Genomic DNA, 18,745 nt, shown 5'->3' with positions numbered 1-18,745 from the left:
CATTAGCAGTCTACTGAGGTTTTCTGGGACTGCTTTATTTATTGTTTTTAATTGAAGTAGAGTTGATTTACAATGTTGTGTTAATTTCTGCTGTACAGCAAAGTGATTCAGTTATACATATATATACATTATTTTTTTAATATTCTTTTCCATTATGGTTTATCATAGTATGTTGAACAGAGTTCGCTGTGTCATACAGTAGGACCTTGCTGCTTATTCATTCCATATAAAAAAGCCTACATCTTCTAGCCCCAACCTCCCACTACATCCCTCCCCCAATCCCCTACCACTTGGCAACCACCAGTCTGTTCTCTATGTCCATGATTCTGTTTCTGTTTCATAGATAGGTTCATTTGTGTCATATTTTAGATTCCACGTAGAAGTGATATCATATGGTATTTGTCTTTCTCTTTCTGACTTACTTCACTTAGTATGACCATCTCTAGTTGCATCCATGTTGTTGCAAATGGCATTATTTCATTCTTTTTTATGGCTGAGTAATATTCCATTGTATATGTGTACCACATCTTCTTTATCCAGTCCTCTGTCAATGAGCATTTAGGTTGTTTCCATGGCTGGGCTATTTTGAATAGTGCTGCCATGAACATAGGTGTACATGCATTTTTTTGAATTATAGTTTTCTCTGGATATATGCCCAGGAGTGTGATTGCTGAATCATATGGTAATTCAATTATTAGTTTTCTGAGGAACCTCCAGACTGTTTTCCACAGTGGCTGCACCAACTGACATCTGGGACTGCTTTAGCTTTCAGCTTTCCATTTAGCTGTCCAGGCAGCTACTAACATTTTGATCCTTTACTCCTATTCTGAGTTCTTTACTCCCATCCTTACATCACTGGACCCACCACACCCGCTGGGCATTGCTGGCTTTGCCAGACATCACTGTGGATACAGTAGGACTCCTTGACCCCATCGCGTTAATTGGAAACTGACACTGCATCTGCTGGGCACTGCTGTAGCTTGCGTGCATGACTGCTGCTGCTCCTGTCATCTCTGCCGTGTGTTGCTGCCATCATCATAAGCACCACTGCCAATACCCCAGGCCCCAAGGTGTCAAAGCTGTACAGTGGTCTATAGCAAAATGGGGGGAGAGTGCTTCTATCCCTTGATATGTCACACTCAGAGGATCCCCAAGGGAGGACGGCTTATACCCCTCTGTCTCTCTGAGTATTTGGCAAAAACTCCCTTTCCATTTTATTCACGTTCTCTTGCTGTGACCTGAGCCACAAGAGACTGGCTGGGGCAGGTCTGAGTGAGGGGCACCCAACTGTATTTGGAGTTTTCTCTCCTCCCTGAAAACCAAGGTTCCGTTAATGGGTCAGCTTGGTATACTTGACTTCTGTGCTGAGTGAGTTCTGTCCTAGTAGACTCTTCGACTCCACATGCCAAGAGACCCCTCACAAATTCTCTAGACATTTTTATATTTTATGGGTAAGTACATTTGGATTCAAGCTGGGTTTCCCATTGCAGATTTTGGCAGCAGGGGAGGGGGAAGCAGGTAAATGTTCTTAAGTCTTTTTACTTTTAAACAAATAAATCTTCTTTTATGATAAAATTAATAATACTCTTTATGAGAAGTAAAATACATAGAGAAAAAAGACACAGTGAAGAAAATAAAACTCACCTGTAATCCCACTACTTAGAAATAATCACAAATAATGCTTTGAAGGTCTTTATTCCCCCATTGTTTTTCATTACTAAGATCACACCGTATATGTAATTTTTCAGGCTGCTTTTTCAATGACTCACCATTATACCATAAGCATTCTCCCTTGACACTGAAAATTATTTATAAGCAAACTTTTAATGGTTATATAATATCCAATGTTACGTGCATTAGTCTTTTGACTGAACGTCTCAGAAATCTGTTCAAGCCAGTATAATTTTTTTTTGAATGAGAGACATTTATTATGAGGATCAGGGATGTTTCCTGGAAACTAAAGGCAGAGATGTGGCCAGACCTCAGGACTAGATTACACACCGAGGCTGGACTAGAGTGTAGGAAAGCCAGAAAGCCCCTTACCTCCAACCGGCCTCTGTTTTCCCCCCTGCTTCTTCAGTTTCCTTGGCTTTCATACATCAGCTTTTACAGGAAACATGGCCATTGACTCCTGAGTTTACATGTCCAGGAAGTCCAGTGAGAAATTAATCTCTCTCAGCTCTAGTGGCAAATATTTGAGGAGAAGCCTTGGTTGGCCCAGTTCTGATCAGGTGCTGACCCTGGTCCAGTCAACAGCAGGGAGGGGACCAGGGTCATCTGGTGGGAACCTGGCTGTTCCAACTGAAATATGAACATGAAGGGTAAAGAAGTGGGAGTTTCTCCAATGCTGGGACAGGCAGAGTCTGTCAGACAACCAATGCTGATATTCCATAGTTTACCAAAGCATTGTCCTGTCATGTTAATCAATACACTCAAGCTGATACTGAGCTGGGGGTGAGGGTTGATGTGTTACCTCACTCCTCTCCCCAAGAGCAAACAGCTCCCAGACCCTGCTCGGCAGAGATACCAACTTACACTCATACATGGGTATTAATGGAACGAACAGAGAGAGCTCTTCTAGGTTAGCAAAGGCCGTCTCTGGATATCTCCAGACCCAGGCTGGGAGCGTTTGGTATGCAGTTCTCCCTTCCTGGGAAAGCTTCAATTTGTCCATAATATGAGAAGTCTCTCATTTAGTAGGGTTAATGACTGGTATATTTTAACAAAGGAAAGGAAATGTATCTTTTCATCATGAATAACCAGCCTGCAGCAGGGGGTAATTGTGTCGGAAATAAGGCTGAGATTTTCGAAGGAGTTGGATGGTTTTATGATCGTTAATAACATTCACAGTTATGCATGCATAGATTTCATATTTCATGGTATGAGCTGATTGCCTGGAGGGGTCAGGAAGGCATATTTTCTAGGATTACATGAGTGGGTAGGCCCCTTATCAAAGACTTCTACCTTCTTCTGAAGCATTAATTGCTGGTCAGTGACTTGATGAAATGATCAGAAATGAAACAAAGTCCTATGGATTTATGTGCTTCTCTCTGGGCTTGTTCCCGAGGTCTCACTGACTTACCAAGAGCCTTGGGGGACGCTCCGGTTCAGTGGTGCTGGCTCAAGTCTGGGAGGGGCTGGTATTGAGACCTGTATCTCTTGGTTCCATTCTGATTTCCACAGATTGAGAAGTAAAAGAATTTCCTGCCTCGCACAGGAAGGAATCTCCCCCAGACACCCCCCAACCGCCCTGCCCCCAGCCTTGGGAATTCCCTTCAGGCTCCAGTGGTGAGGACTGACTCTTGCATCAGTTCCCTTGCTGTACAGGAGGCTGGCAAACACAGCCCTAGGGTTCCCTTCTTGACACCGTCCTGCAGGGAGGCTGGCTGGGCCAGCAAGAAGGGGTCACTGTTGGGTTGGCTACTGGGCAACTGTGTGTCCCACCCTGCGATGCACAAAGCCTGGTGCCAGGTGTCACGGTGAGACACAGAACAAGTACAAGCCGTGGCTTCCACCCTCAGGGAGCTCAGTATCAGTCAAGTGCAACCAAAACGATGATACTGACTCTGAGTAAGAAAAGAAATAAAAGGCTGAAGAGACCAGTATGTGCTGGAATAGTTGGAACAGACTTTTGGAGGTAGTGAGACCAGAGCAGGAGCCTTAAATGGATGGTGGGATTTTTTAAATGGAGAACATTCCAAGCTGGGGGAGGACACACAGGCTAATAGATGAAGCACAGGGCACCACGGGGTGGAGGCATCTGGGCTGAGTGGAAGGGGCTCCCCAGGACCAGCCCAGAAAGAGGCTGTCTCCACAGACCGGCTCGAGGCCTCAAGGCCCTGAAAGGTTGGCGGAGAATTTGTACTGAGTGCGGAAGTATTCGTGACCCATTGGAGGTTCTTGAGCCAAAGGAAGGGCCCTTTCAGGAAGAGGACCCTGTTACTAGTATGGTGCCGGGTGAGAGGGGAGAGAGCCTCAGAGAAATAGGTTAAGAGATGGTTGCAGTGATCTGGGTACTAGGGGGGACAAGAAAGGTGCCTATGTCATGTCCTGAAACTGCAAGACCGGGTTCCAGATAAGAAAACAAGGTTACCGATTAGGGTGAAGAATAGGAAACTTGGGGAGGGACTGGTAGGGCTGGTTGGTTATTCAGGAGGCCTGAGCCTGGGAGGATCAGCCTTTGAGGGAAGCCAAAGGAAACTCCAAATGCATCCTCAACATAGGACAGTCCTATAGAGCCAGAGAAATCTGTAGCTCAGGAGAGCTGCCATGAGGGCCTGGCTGTTGGGGACAGCCTCCGGCTGGCAGCAGAGGAGAGCCTTGCACTGCTCAGAACCTGGGGTCCTTGAGGTAGACCTGATCTGACATCTCCCTAGAGCATCCAGGAGGCTCAGCTGAGGCAGTGAACTGGGACTGGCTGACTGTCAGACCAGGGCAATGGCCTTGGAATCTGAGTGGAAAGGGCAGGTCCAGGGGGCCCCTTGAGACTCTCACCTTCTGGACAAATGTCAGGGCAGAGCACAGACATGCAGCCTCTCGAAAGGAAACCATTCATCAAGCATTGAAGTAAACCCTGCAACAACCTCCGGGAAAGGGCCTCAGGGATGTCCTTTTGTCACATAACCCCTTTGTCATAGAGCAGGGGAGACAGGCCCAGAGAGCAGGGGCACTTGCCAAAGATCACAGATGAGTCCTACCACCCATCCTAGTGCATGGGGACTCTGACGGGCAACACCCAGAACACAGTGAGTCTCCCTGCTGTCTTTCCAGCCCTTGTCTACCAGCATGGATGCTGGAAGGCTGAGCCTGTGTTTGCCACTTCAGCCACCTCTCTGCCAAGAGACTCATTTGTCCCAGTGGTGTAAGCAGCTGGCTTCTCTTCCTCAGATAAATCCCACATTGCTCTGAGCGAGGTACTTCCCTCTCCCTCAGGGGACACCATCTCTTCCTCCCACTTGGCATCCTGCCAGGTCTTTACCCTGGGGGGCAGCCAGCGTCAGGCCTCCCAGGGCCCTCAGAGGGCAGGGGTTGCACTAACAGGGCTACAGCTGTGCTGAGAGGGTGACGGCCAGGTCCCTGGTCCTTTGGGGTGTTGGCCTCTTCCCTTGAGCCAAGCCTGGTTCTTGGCACTGAGTTGAATTGTGAATGTCCAGAGACTTCTCTGGGGGCCCAGGTAACCTGCCCTTGGCTCAGCATTTGGGAGGGAAGAGGCTCAGACACACACACACCCAAGTACACAGCTCATAACAGCTCTCGGAACTGCTGGGCTGGAACTTGGCATAATCAATGTATTCACAAAGCACAGGCTTTAATAATGAGACCAGGAAATTGGAGCACTGGCTTTCAATCCTGGTTGCACACTGTAATCACCTGGTAAGTTTTTAAAATTCTGATGCCTAGACCCCACCCCAAAAGAGTCTGATTTCTCTGGTCTAGGATGTGGCCCAAACATCAGGATATTTAATACCAATGTTCAGCCAGGAGTGAGAACCCTTGAATCAGAGAGATTGAGAGAAGTTCATTTTACATTGCAGAGAGTCAAAAATATGGCCTCTCATCATCCCAATTTTTATAGGCGCTACAGGTTCATCTGTGGGTTTTGCTTTACCTTCCAGTAATTGCATAGCAACTTTCCTTTGGGGAACAATTCTTCTCATTTCTGCCCACTCTCTCCCAATCCTCCCCAGCTTCTGGAGTGGGTACAGGGCCCAGATGGACTCAGCTAGGCTCAGTGAACCAATAGGCTGCTGACCTTGGACTTTCCCTGAAGCTATCAAAAAAGATAAACTCTCTCTCCTGGGCTTGAAGCTCCTAGCCTGTGAGCCTCAGGTTTCTGGGGTCACCATGAAGAGAGGGTGGGCCTGGAAATGAGACCAACACAGGAAGAGCAGAGATTAAAAAAAGAAAAGGCACAGCACTAGTGACAACATCTAAGCACCTGGATCCAGCTCTGTTTGAAGATTCCACTGGGTTTCACCTTTATTGAGTCAATGGCGTACAGATTTTGTTTAACCCAATTGTATTTGAGTTTGTCAGTTGTATCTATAAGAATCCTACCTAAGAATATTTCTCAAAATCTTAAAAATAAGCTCTGATGGACATAAAGTTGTCTTTTTCCCCTTGTATTAGTTCTGCCTAAATAGGTTAATGACCAGAGCAAGACAATATTTTGGACTTAAATAGGTCTGGCTCTAGGATGCCTACCTCACAGGTCTGTTGTGGGGAATCACATGAGATAGAACTTATGTAATGAGAGGTCCAGCCGGGTGTCTTACCAAAATGTTATGGTTTGTTGTTACGTTTTGGTTTTTTTTTTAGATAAGCTGCCAGCCACAACTCAGTCTGGTTGGGGGCAGGGATCACCTCACCTACCCCTCTCAGTTATACAAACTGTCAGTCCAGCCCTGGAGAAAAGATGCAACAGGACTTTTATTTGATGTGGCAAAGCCAGACAGTGCCCTGAGTAGCAGAACTTTGGGAAACAGGAGAATCAATTTGCAAAAAGCACCCAGAAACCCTTCTGGGAGGATTGAACTGATAGCCCAGCTCCTCTCTGAGACCCGGGCCGGTCCCCTGACCAAGGCCCAGTGCCAGAGAAGAGCAAGAAGAACACTGAAACAAAGCTGCCATGAGAGCAGAAATGGACCAGCAGGATGTTCTGTATGAGTCATAAATGAGAAATGGGAGAGAATGGTTCTAGGTTTAGGATATCAGGCATGCTGGAGCCTGCTGTGATTCCCCCTTCTAATGGAGACCTCCACCTTGCAGAAGCAGCAAGAAGCAGTCACTCCCTACCATGGTAGCAGCAGTCATAGCTAATGGGTGTTAAAGCACTATGCTAAGCTCGTTTACATCATTACCTCCTTTAATAATCCCAAGAATGCTATGAACTTGGTACCATTATAGTCTCAGTTTACAGATGACAAAGCTAGGAGAGTAAAGATGAAGCACTTTCCCCCAGGGAGTCTGACTCCAGAGCCCACATATCCCACCATTCCTTGGCCGTCTCCCTATGGACAGTCTGACAAGTGCTTCTTGCCCTCTATCTCTGACCTCCATGATAGGCAACCTCACTGGAGTGGACTTTCACCCTGGCCAAGGCTGGGGGAAGAAATGTAGCACGATGTAGCACTATGACTCGAGGGCCTTGGCCATTTTGGGGTGGAGCCATGATGATACTGGAGAAGTGGAATCACCTCTACCCCAAAGGGCCTATTCCATGGTAGAAGCCAGAGAGGACCAGTTACTCTATTTGGGAACAGCTCCTCTGCCCCAGGCAGCTTCTCCACAGCAGCTAGAGATCCTTCCCTGCCTGGACAACACAATAGATCATGGCAGAGAATGTGTTCTTCCTCCCTGTATCCCTTCTTACTTTTAGTAACAGAAATGCCCCAGCAAATCTTAGCCAGCCATGTGGCTGCCCAGCTAGAGACTATATAACCCAGCCTCTGTTGCAGCTAGGTATATCCATGTGACGAGGTCTTTGGCCAATGAGATGTGAGTAGAAGTGGTGTGTGCCACTTTGCGGTCTTAGCTTAAAAGGACTGGGTTTCCCTTTTCTCTTCTGTTTTGGGTGGGAAAGAGTAACAAATGGGTCAAAGGCCTTGGACCCAGAGCGGAAGCCACATATTCAGAACGTACCTCAACAACTGTATGGACTTTTATGTGTAAGAGAAATAGGCATCTGAAACTTCTACCTTAGATAAGTCACCATAGTTTTTGGTTTGTCTACGTCCTCAGTAAATAAAACTCAAACCGACTGAACTATCCAACCCCCTAAGAAAAACAAACCCCCAACACTTATAGCACATGGAAATTCCTAGACAAAGATTGTGCTAGGGGAGAGGAGTCTTGAAGGAGGTACACTGGATTTCCTGAGAATACAAGCATGGCTGGCCATTAACTATAAGGAGGGCTATTAGTTAGGATAGACTAGGTTATGCTTGATTAATGAGCAACACCAAAATCTCTGTACCCTAATGGACAAATGTTTATTTCTTACTCATGTAAGTCCACTCCAGGTCCAGATGATTCTTTAGGGCAAACATACTCCATGTGGTGACCCAGTGACCTGAGCCCCTTCCATGTTTTGGCCCTGCCGTCTTTACACAAGTCCTTCTCCAATACCGCTGCAGCAGGAACAGAGAGCCTTGCAAGTCTCCCATCATCAATTACATGCTTTGGTCTAGAAGTGACACATGTCACTTCCATTTACAACCAATGAGTGACCAGAGCTGGCCATACAGCTCTAACTGCTGGGAGGCCGAGCAGTATCATCCTCCTGCTGCCAAAAGAAGAGTACAAACGGAAGTCTTCCCCAGAGAGGGCCTCTCTGATCATACACGTAACATGCCCAGCACAGGGGCTACATGCTCGATAAATAGGGCAAAGTGGGGAGAAAAGGCCCAGAGCAAGGGAGGAGGAGAAAAGAGAAGAAGAACAAAGAGAGAAGCATGGAGGAAATTTATAGAAGGAAATTAGCTCCAGAACCCAAAGCAAGGAGGCCCCAGGACCCAGCCAGTGGTGTGCTAAGATCCAGTTCACACACCAGCTCATGAGAGTCGTTTGCTAAATTTTCAGGAATTTGGCAAACCAGTTGTTTAAACACAGTGATTATTAAAAATTAAATTATATCCGGTTACAGTTAAATACATTATATCAAAGACGAAGGTAATAAATACTCAGAATACATCACTTCCTCCTTCTCTTACTGCATTTTATGACTCTCTCTGTTCCGGGGGTTATTCCCATCCATTACAGCATGGTGTGCTACTGAACTCCTCTTCCCGACTCTGTCCAGAGAAATGATTTGGTAGCTGGTGGGAGTATTTACCGCATGGAAATCAGCAAATGCTACAAATCAGGGCTTCTGTCCCCTAGAGAGCTGGTGGTTGAACATTTATCAGCCCGGGTCTGGCCTTCCTCTCCCAGCACATCTAAACTGGGAGTTTCAGTGAAGCCAGCAGTTGTGCTCTGACCTCTCCAGAGCAGGGCGGAGGCAGGAAATTTCCATTTGTCACCCGGGATGGGTTGAGAGCAGGGAGTTTCGGGAGTACTGATGGGTGAGCATTTGCATTTGGAGTTCCTATGGGAATGGGCTGTTGGGTCAGCGACCCTATATCATAGCATTTTGCAAATACCGACATTCCCTTCCATGTCTGCAAAGCGTGGCCCTTGCTCAGAAGCCTAAAGAATTGTTTGGTTCCCAGGAACCAAAAGCTGGTTCTGAATAGTAATAATCACCTGCCAGGAGCCTATTGACCAGGAGGACTGCCTGCTGCCTGTAACTACTAGTAACAGGGAGCCCTTCTGAGAGCCATCCTTGCACTGGCCCCACAATGAGATGGTGGTGCCTCTTTCTCCCTTGAAGCGTTTTGTACTGGGTCTCTAAAACAGTAGCTGCCAGAACTGAAGCCAAGCCTGGCAACTCAAACAGCAAGAGGCCTGAGTTTACTTGGCCAACTCAGAATCTAGCTGTGCGTGCATGGGTCTTGTTTCTATAGCCACTGTAAAATTCTCCTTTCACTGGCTACTTCACTTTCCCCTGAAGCCCTGAGCCCTCTCTCCTCCCCTTCGCCACCCAACTCAGCCATTACTGGCCCCTTGCCCTCCTGTGTTCAGGGTCCCTTTTAAAGCACTATTAGGTGTCTGGATGGTTTATGGATCTCTGGGCTTCTGACTCCATGTACTGCATTACTGTAAAAGCTGGACCATCAGACACAATTGCAGAGGGGAAAGTCGGAGGGCGTAGCGCGTGAGTTTAGTTTTTAATGCGAGAATGTATTACACCAAATGGACGGAAATGCTACACTGGCAATTTTTACTTCTTTATAGGTTTCTGATTTTTAAAAATCAATTAGCATGTTTTTAACTTGTATTAACTCACATAGCCTCAACATCTTCAGTCTTTTGGAATCACCACTACTCTCGTAGCCAGTTAAACTTGCTCAAGCCTCCATCCCATGTGCCATGGCCATTTACCGCCCTTCCCACGATTTCTGAGGGATCCCAAAAGGTTTCACATTCTCCTGGTCTACAAACTCAAATTCAAATTCCTAATCCTTCTGAATTCCGGATCTTTTCTTGTTGCCTGCCTTTGAGTAACAATTTTGTGTTCTCTTTGATTTTCTAAAGCTCCACTCACATAAGGTTTTACATGTGACAGACTCTTTTTTCTAAAGGTTTGAGGATAACTAAGGGGTCTATAGGATAGTACAGAGCAGGGAACAACCTACAGTGGAATTTTAGACCAATGGGATCTTACAGGCCTGGACCATCCCCACCACAAGGATGTCAGTGGCCAGCCTTTCCTTGAGCCCCAGCATCTGCCATTCCTTGGACCTGCTCTCTTTCTTACTATCTCCTTTCTAGATCTTTCTCCCATTCCCAGGGCCTTGGAGACTCTCTCTACCTGATTGCCAGGACAAAAGTGGTGACCTTTTCAGAGTAATCTAGCCCCGTTTGGTTTCCATTTTCAACCATTTAGACTATCCCATTCATAACCAATGAGCCCATGATGGACTATTTTAATCAATAACACTGTCCACCCCAGCCAGTCATCCTGGGCTGACACCCCCAGCAACACAGAGAACAGGGGAGAGGTTTTGAAATTTTCATTTTTCGAAAACTTACCTAAGAACACCTCCTCGGTGTAAAAAAAAAAAAAAAGAAAAATCAACCACACTTTCCTTTAACACTTCCCACTCTCTCCTATGATCCTACTCACCCCCCACCCCCAGATGACCACTGCCAGGGGGTGCCTGCCAGACTCCTTCCTATGCATTTCCACACATTTGGAAATATATGTAACTTTTATTTGTGTGAGAAATTTATTTGTAAATTCATGCATGTTATTTTGCAAGTTGCTTTTCCATTGATAACAACGCGTGTTTTAGATGTTTTCATGCCAGCATCTTTCAGAAACAGCAACGTTCAGTTAGGAAACCACCCACGTGCCCATCGATAGGAAGAGAGTAAATTGTGCTCCGTGAGCACCTTGAACCTCCGTGCAGAAGCAGACACCCCACACCAGCAGCCAGGACTGAAGGGAAGCAGAGAAGAGCGGTGTCAGAACCCGCTGCCTCCACGTGGGATTTCTATGCCAGGCCCAGTGTCCTTCCTCAGACTCAGACCTGGCCCCTCCAGCTTGATTCTGGACTGAAGGACAGACCCCTCCATCCCTCTCTTCTTTACTGACCCGGAAAAGAAGCCCAGGAGCCCTTTGGATTGAAGAGTGTTACTGCTATTTGCCTTGGAGACCCAGACCCCGACCAAAACTCCCAGCATGGACAAATGCTTGGGTCCCTGGTCAGTGGTTCCTAACTTCCTCTGGGATGACGATTCCCGGGGAGGGGTCGTCCCCACCCTGACCGCAGAGTTTCTTTTCATGTTCAGGCCCCTTGGTCAGCACAGTGGTTCAAGTGGGCAGATTGTGTTCCTGAGGCCCGCAGGACTGAGCCATCCTGGGTCCCTCCACCCAGCCTCGCCCAGCCTGAAATGATTACTTGGGGACATTTTTCCCTGGCCCATTGAGATCCAACCTGGGGGCTGAGCTTAGTGCTGGGTGTAAATCCCAGCAGGACACTGGGGAGGAAACAGGAGCAGAAGCCCAGTGTGTGACCAGGCCAGGCTGGGAGGCCTGGATTTGTCGGGTGTGGAGGATCCAGGACGTGCTCCTGACACAGGGAGGACTCTCCAGCGTTCTCCCTTGGGCTTGGGAAACACAGGGTGAGAGGGTGGTGGGCAGGGGACAGGCTTCTAGAGCAAGACAAATTTGGTGGTTTCCTTACCAGGGCAAGTTAACCTGGTGCTGACCCAGAGTCATGGTCAAGTGGAGCCAAGATGATTGCTGGTACAGAGAGTCAAGTCTGAAGATGGGCTGAAGATGAACAGGAGTGATCCAGCTTCCCTGGAGGCCTCCTTCACACCCTTCCCCCGGCTGTCCCTGCCCTCCTGGGCCCTCACTTCATCTGCACTTAACACCTCTGGATTATGATTGTCTGTGTGTAAACAGTTTGCCAGGTTGTGACTTCCTCCCTCGCTGGACTCAGTGACAGGGGTGCAGAGAACATGGCTCGGTGCTGACGCTCTGTATGGTCAGCACAGCTGCTCTTCCTGCAACGACTGCATGTGATGGGGTCCAAAGGAGCGAGCATGGCCGATGGACCCACTGGCTGCCAGTGTTGGTGGTCTGAATGCCCAGGGCAGGCCAGGGTATCAGTGACATCGGTGTCTGTGGCTGAGAGACCTGGGGGTGGTATGAATGTGGGTGAGAACATGCCTCTTTGCCTTCCTCTTCTACTTGGCTTCCTGGCAACAGACCCAGACATCTGACCATTCTCTTGCTTTATGCCTAACATATAACTTCCCGGACTGGCTCTGAGTTACATGGAGGTTATACACATGTCATCACAGGGGTCCCAAGCCCAAGTATCACTTGCTCAGGCCTCTCCTGATGAACCTAAAAAACACTTAGCTCACCTCCTAGTTACTCGATATTACATTAACCTGTTTTATTTTTTCATGTTACTTAGAACCACCTGAAATGATTGGTGGACATGTTCAGTGTGTGTCTCCCTAAGGAGAAGACAAACCCTATGGGAGCAGGAGGTTTGCCTGTCTTATTCCCTCTTGTAACCCCAGAGCCTGGCGCATGCTATGGGGGTGAGAAAGTGGGGGATGAATACGGAGGAGTTGGGGCAACCAGTTCATGTCCACCCGACACCCAGGTGCAGAAACCAACCCTCACCACTGAGCTCTGGTTGGAAACGGGCCAGGACTTCCCACCCAGGCCTACTTTAAGAGTAGTATCAACTCATCTGCTGGAGCTACGCAAACACATATTAACTCCAAAGGGGAGGAAAAGCTGGGGAAACAAGGAACGGCTGTCATAATGAATCAGAACTTGTGCTATTTATCACACACCCACAACAAACACACAAAAATGTTGAAAACTGGTGTTTGCAATGGTCCTGTTCTCCCCTTAACTGGCGTTGGCACTGGTGATGTCAGCCCCAGCCCGACTGGAAACAGAAGAACCCCAAATGGGCCCAACTGGTGCATTCCTGAACTCAGTGAAGGGAGGAGACTGGGGTGGGAGACCTAGGAAATTTCCCACTGACTCCTGGGATTTTTTTTCCCCTTAATAAAAATAGTCACAAAAAAACTAAAGAAGAAATTCACTAAGTCTTTTTCCTTCCTAAAGTCATCACCTTCTTGAGCTCACTGGCATGTGGTAACGTGCCCAGCAGGGACGGCCTGGAAGACACGGGAAGGCAGTGCCCTCTGCTAATAGGCGGGAATGTCAGCGCTTCTTCTCCTCCCATTTTACCAGGCCTTCCTTTCCAGGGGCAGTCACCTCCAGGGCTCCTGGGGACTGCTCTGTAACAAGCACGGTTCTGTTTCTGTTTCTAATGGAAGACTGGCATTCAACCCACAGGAAGGAGATATTAATCACCACAAATGGATGCAGATTGCCCCTCTGAGCTTTGTAAATTCCACACCACCTCTTGTTTCACTGCTGTGGGCCTCGGTTTTCAGCGCGCCCTGCCAGAAATGAAAACCTTTCATCAGTGGAGAAGCGGGGCCTGGCTGCCTCTGTGTTTGGGCTACAGAACTGAGGTGGAAAGTGTTATTTTAGGGTGTTGCCAAGAGCGAGAGCTGTGATTCGAGCAGCAAACTCAATTACGCTCACCTTTTCACTTTTTGAAAATAAGAAATAATGTTTTAGGCCCAAATTTACCCTGTTGATATTTTATTTATTTATTTGGGTTAGGAGAGGTAATTTAAGTTAAATTCATTCAGTGGACTTTGAGTTATGGGAAGAGGAAAAATAAACTCTCTGTTATCCGTGGGATTTTGTGTGTAAACACACACGCACGTATGCACCACAGATGCAACACACACACACAGCTACAACAAGTCAAACAGAGACACATAGCTAGTCATTTAGGATAAAAACTCACTCTGTAAGCTGCGAGAGAAGGTTATTTAAAATAATAGAAATAGAGGCAATTTCAATATAAATTTTCAAACATTTTCCCACAAGTTAAAAATCAAAGTATAACAAAGTGGTACTCTATATGGCTAGGATATCTGGAAACTTGGCCTTTTAGTCAACAGATCATTTGTAAGGACCTACTGTATGCCAGGTCCTATGTAGGCCCTGTTTCTACTGGGAGATGAAAAATACAGACCCCAACTAGCTTGCCTTCAGTCCTGGGGACAGGACGAGGGAATGCTTTGGATATTACATGAGAGGTTGGCAGTAGGAGGCAAGTGAACCAAGGAGAAGCTTATAGGGAGAATGACCAGAAGTTGCCTGAATCAATAGAATAAGAAAGAAAAACAGATGCCTATAAGGTGTCATCAGTTGATGAGAAAATTTTAAATATTAAAAAGCAAGCATTTTTTTGAATGAATGAATAACAGAGAAGAGCCAGTTCTTAAGATGGGTAGAGTGGGGCACCCATCTGCTGGGACAGGCCCCTTTCTGAGACAAAGACAGGGTATCCGCTCACAAACAATGTGACATCTTAGAAAGGTCCCATGCGGCCCTGTGATTCCAGGACATTTCCCTAAGTACTCATAAATGTGTTCTTTCCAGCCATTAAAAGAAATGCAGAAGATTGGGGGCAGGGGGGATGAAATACAGAAATCTTGAGCTTTGAAATCTTTGGGGATGGAGGAATCTTATGTATAAACAAGAAGTCACAGCTGAGCAATGACATGCCGTGTCATACGTGCACAAGAGAAACAATATTCCTGAAAAGCAAAACTGTGGGCAGACAGTTCCGGCAAGATCTGAGTTGAAGGAATTCATTTCTCGCATCCAATAAGTGCTTTAGGCTTGAGTTATGGGGACAGCCTCGTCTGATCTGACAACGTAGCCTGTCACCATCTGACGGAAGCAACCTGACATTTGAAGGTTTTGTGACTTGATATTATCCATCCCTTTCTCTTCTGTGTTTTCAGCTTGCTGTGAGTTGGCAAACTGTGAGTGTGACGTTAGTTTCCTAGGGCTGCTGTAACAAATGACCACAAACCTGGTGGCTTAAAACAGCGGAAATTTACTCTCTCACAGTTCTGGAGGTGAGAAGTCCAAAATCAAGGTGTCAGCAGGACCATACTCTCTCTGGAAGCTCTGGGACAGAGTCCATTCCTTGCCTCTTCTAGCTTCTGGTGGCTGCCCGGCCATCCTTGGCTTGTAGCTGAATCACTCTGGTCTGTGCCTCTGTCTTCCCATCAGAGCCTCTTCTGTCTGTCTCTCCCCTCTGGGTGTATGTTATAAGGACACTTGTCATTGGATTTATGGCCCAATGACAGATAATCCAGGGTGATCTCCCCCTCTCAAGATCCTTAATAACACATGCAAAGACCCTTTTTCCAAATAAGGTCACATCTTCAGGTTTTGGGGATCAGGATGTGGACTTATCTGGGGGTCACCTTTCAGGCCACTATGTACACCATCACATAATTGTCCACGGGTGCTGGTAAATCTTTCAAAGAGGCTGACTTCAAGGGGATTCTGCAAGAAACAGAGGGCGCACAATGCAGCAAAGTTCTTCTGGGGGTAGGATGACAGTGGTTCCAAATGTGAGCAGCAAGACAGGGGCCACACTTTAAAGAGCATCTTGGCTTTTCTCTCAGTCTTTGGCCATGACTCCTCACTCTTCAAGTGTCTGTCTGCTAAAAGTCAGAAGTATCTCCGCTAAATTGAAATCCACAGTCTCTCAACTATGAAACCATTTCAACTCTGCCTGCACAAACCTCCCTCCCTGACTTCCATCCCAGAGAGGAAAGGATTTAGCAGCTGGCGTGTATTTCAAATGTCAGAGGCTTCCTTTTTCTCAAGAATGGGTGTGTAGCTGGGGTGAGTGAAGACACTTCATGCTGCATTAGGCATTGTACACTAAAGAGAAGCTGATAGGAGAAGAATTAATTACAGTTTAACAATAATAATAAAAAGCAAAGCCAGAGATTGAAATGAAATAGCCAGGGGAACAAATGGGTTTCCGGGAAGAATGGTGTCTATTCACCATGGAGAATTTATATGTAGAATAAATGCTGGGAATTGGAACACAGAAGAGACAATCAAAGGCCTGAGGAGGTTCCAGCAAGCTGGGGCTGCTTTCTATTGAATTGTCTCATTAGCTGGCTGGAGGTATAAATAAATTCCTCCAGTGTCTTTGTTGTCTGACAAGATGGAAAGCAGAATGAGTCTTGACCGGGCAGGGGGTGGGAGATTTGGGGAGAGGGAGGGTGACCCTGACAGCCCTTGGAACCAAGGGAAGGGCTGGGAAGGAGTCTGCAGGGAGAAAAGACTAGCCAGCGGACTGACGGACGAAGGTGTCTGCTTCCTTTCATGGTAGAGGCAACCGGCAGTGGGCGGCACTGAGGGCCAGGGCGGGGCTAGGATTCACGGAGCCCAGAGGCTTTGTTCTCAGGCCAGACACAGGGCTTTATCATGGCAAACCCCACTTTACATCACCACAGCTTACACTGGGAGCAACACTCAGAGCCACAAAGCCTTCCTCTGGGTGCCCTCAGCCACCACCTTCAATCACAGAACCCTCCATCAACAGCCGTGTCGTGCTTGTTTGCAAGGAGTTTTATGCGAAACTTGTTGCAGTGACTAGAAGTACCAACATTTGTGAATAATTAATATTTTTAAAAAATAAGAGGATACTGGGAAGGTGGCAGAGGTGGCAACATAGTTGCTATTTTAGTAACAGCTTTATTGAGATATAATTCACATACCATACTACATGATTGTACTACATACCATACTGCATTCACAGAGTTGTACAACCGGCACCACCATCGATTTAGAACATTTTCATCACCCCAGAATGAAACCCGGTGCCCATTAGCAGTCACACTTCATCCCCCCCCCGCCCCCCCCGCTTTCCCTAGCCTTAGGCAACCACTAATCTACTCTTTGTCTCTATAGATTTGCCTATTCTGGACATTTCATATAAGTGGAATTATACAATATCTGTCCTTTTGTGTCTGGCTTATTTTACTTAGCATAATACCTTCAAAGTTCATCCACGTTGTGACATGGTTCAGAATTTCCTTCCCTTTTAAAGCTAAATAATATTCTATTGTATGTATATAGTACATTTTGTTTTTCCACTAATCTGTTGATGGGCATTTGTGTTGTTTCTACCTTTTGGATATTATGAATAATGCTGCTGTAAACGTTCGTGTACATGTTTTTGTGTGGACATATGTTTTCATTTCTCTTGGGTATATACCCAGGAGTAGAATTGCTGGGTTACATGGTACCTCTATGTTTAACAGTTTGAAGAACTGCCCAATTGTTTGCCAAAGTAGCAGCAGCATAATTTTTGAACTCCTCAGTTTCCTCCATAAGAAAAAACAGAACATGGGAATTCCCTGGCGGTCCAGTGGTTAGGACTCTGCGCTTTCACTGCCAAGGTCCCAGGTTCAATCCCTGGTTGGGGAGCTAAGATCCCACAAGCCGTGAGGCAAGGCCAAAAAGAAAAAAGGAGAAACAGAACAGAAAGGATAGCAAAACAAAAAGCCCACAAACAGCAACCAAAATGTTTCTGAAAGTGGGGTCTCCAAACCAGAAGTGTCTGTATCACCTGTGAATTTGTTGGAAATGCAGATCCCAGAGGCCACACTAGACCTCTGCATCTGTGTTTCAACAAGCCCTCCAGGCATCTGGTGATGCTGATTCTCAAGTTCGAGAACCACTGATCTACAACTGAACTGGGTGACAAGGTATCATAACAAACTCCAAAGTACAAGCAGGTGGGTACAAGCTACTTATAGCTGCAAGATCACGTGATTTTGGCAATTAGGTAGGAGGAAGGTGAGAAAAGGAAATGGTCCAGTAGCCCTGAGAACCAGGGAGTCACAGATTGCCTTTGGAATCTTGGTCGCCCAACCTGAGAACATCAGCCAAAAGCTGGAGGAAGTTCAAAGTCTCCAATTTGCATGTGAGTGCAAGAGGATCTCAGGAGGTGGAAGGTGCTGGAAGAGTCCTGGCTTTCTGAATGTTCTTAACTAACAAACCAAAGTTTTTTCTAGGGTACCTGCTGGGAGTAGAATTTAAATTGAGTATCACAAGGATGAAAAAAGAGAGAGAGGGGATTCAGGTAGATGTGAGAGAGAAGAGCAGTGGAGAGACAGCTGAGAAAATACTTGGAGAGAGAGAGAGGTTGATTGATTGATTTTCACGAGATTTAATCATGTTGTGAAAACAGCGAAGGAGAACTTCCAATGTAGTGAATCTAGGAAAGTTATCCTAACCTACCTTTCCCTCCTAAAAGTACAAACATTTATCTCATTAAAATGAGCAATAGAAAATGATCGTGAGCAAATCCCCCACCAAGTCACTCTAAGAGAAAAGAAAATAAGGGGCATAATACCGTCTCTGCAGATGACAAAGGCATGCTAGAAAGACATGCCTGCAAAACAGATAAACCTTGTAACCTAATATATGAAATGAACTAAAATAAATTAAGAAAAATGATGTTATGAAAGAATAGTCCTAATACTATTAGATTCTAATAAGCTTGGAAACACTTAGAGATGAGGTAATTGAGAAAGGAAAGGTTTGAAAAGAGAAGTGACAGAACTCAGAAAAGAATAAGAAATAAAAAACAATTTTGTAAATGAAGATTAAAATGGAAGGACACGTTCCAGCTATCTACTGATACATAATGAATTACCCCAAAATTTAGTAGAAGAAAACAATAATTGTATGGGGATC

Source organism: Mesoplodon mirus (genome assembly GCF_964341445.2).
Source record: "Mesoplodon mirus genome assembly, chromosome: 4".
Lineage (NCBI taxonomy): Eukaryota > Metazoa > Chordata > Mammalia > Artiodactyla > Ziphiidae > Mesoplodon > Mesoplodon mirus.
Note: the sequence above shows the minus strand (reverse complement) of the source record.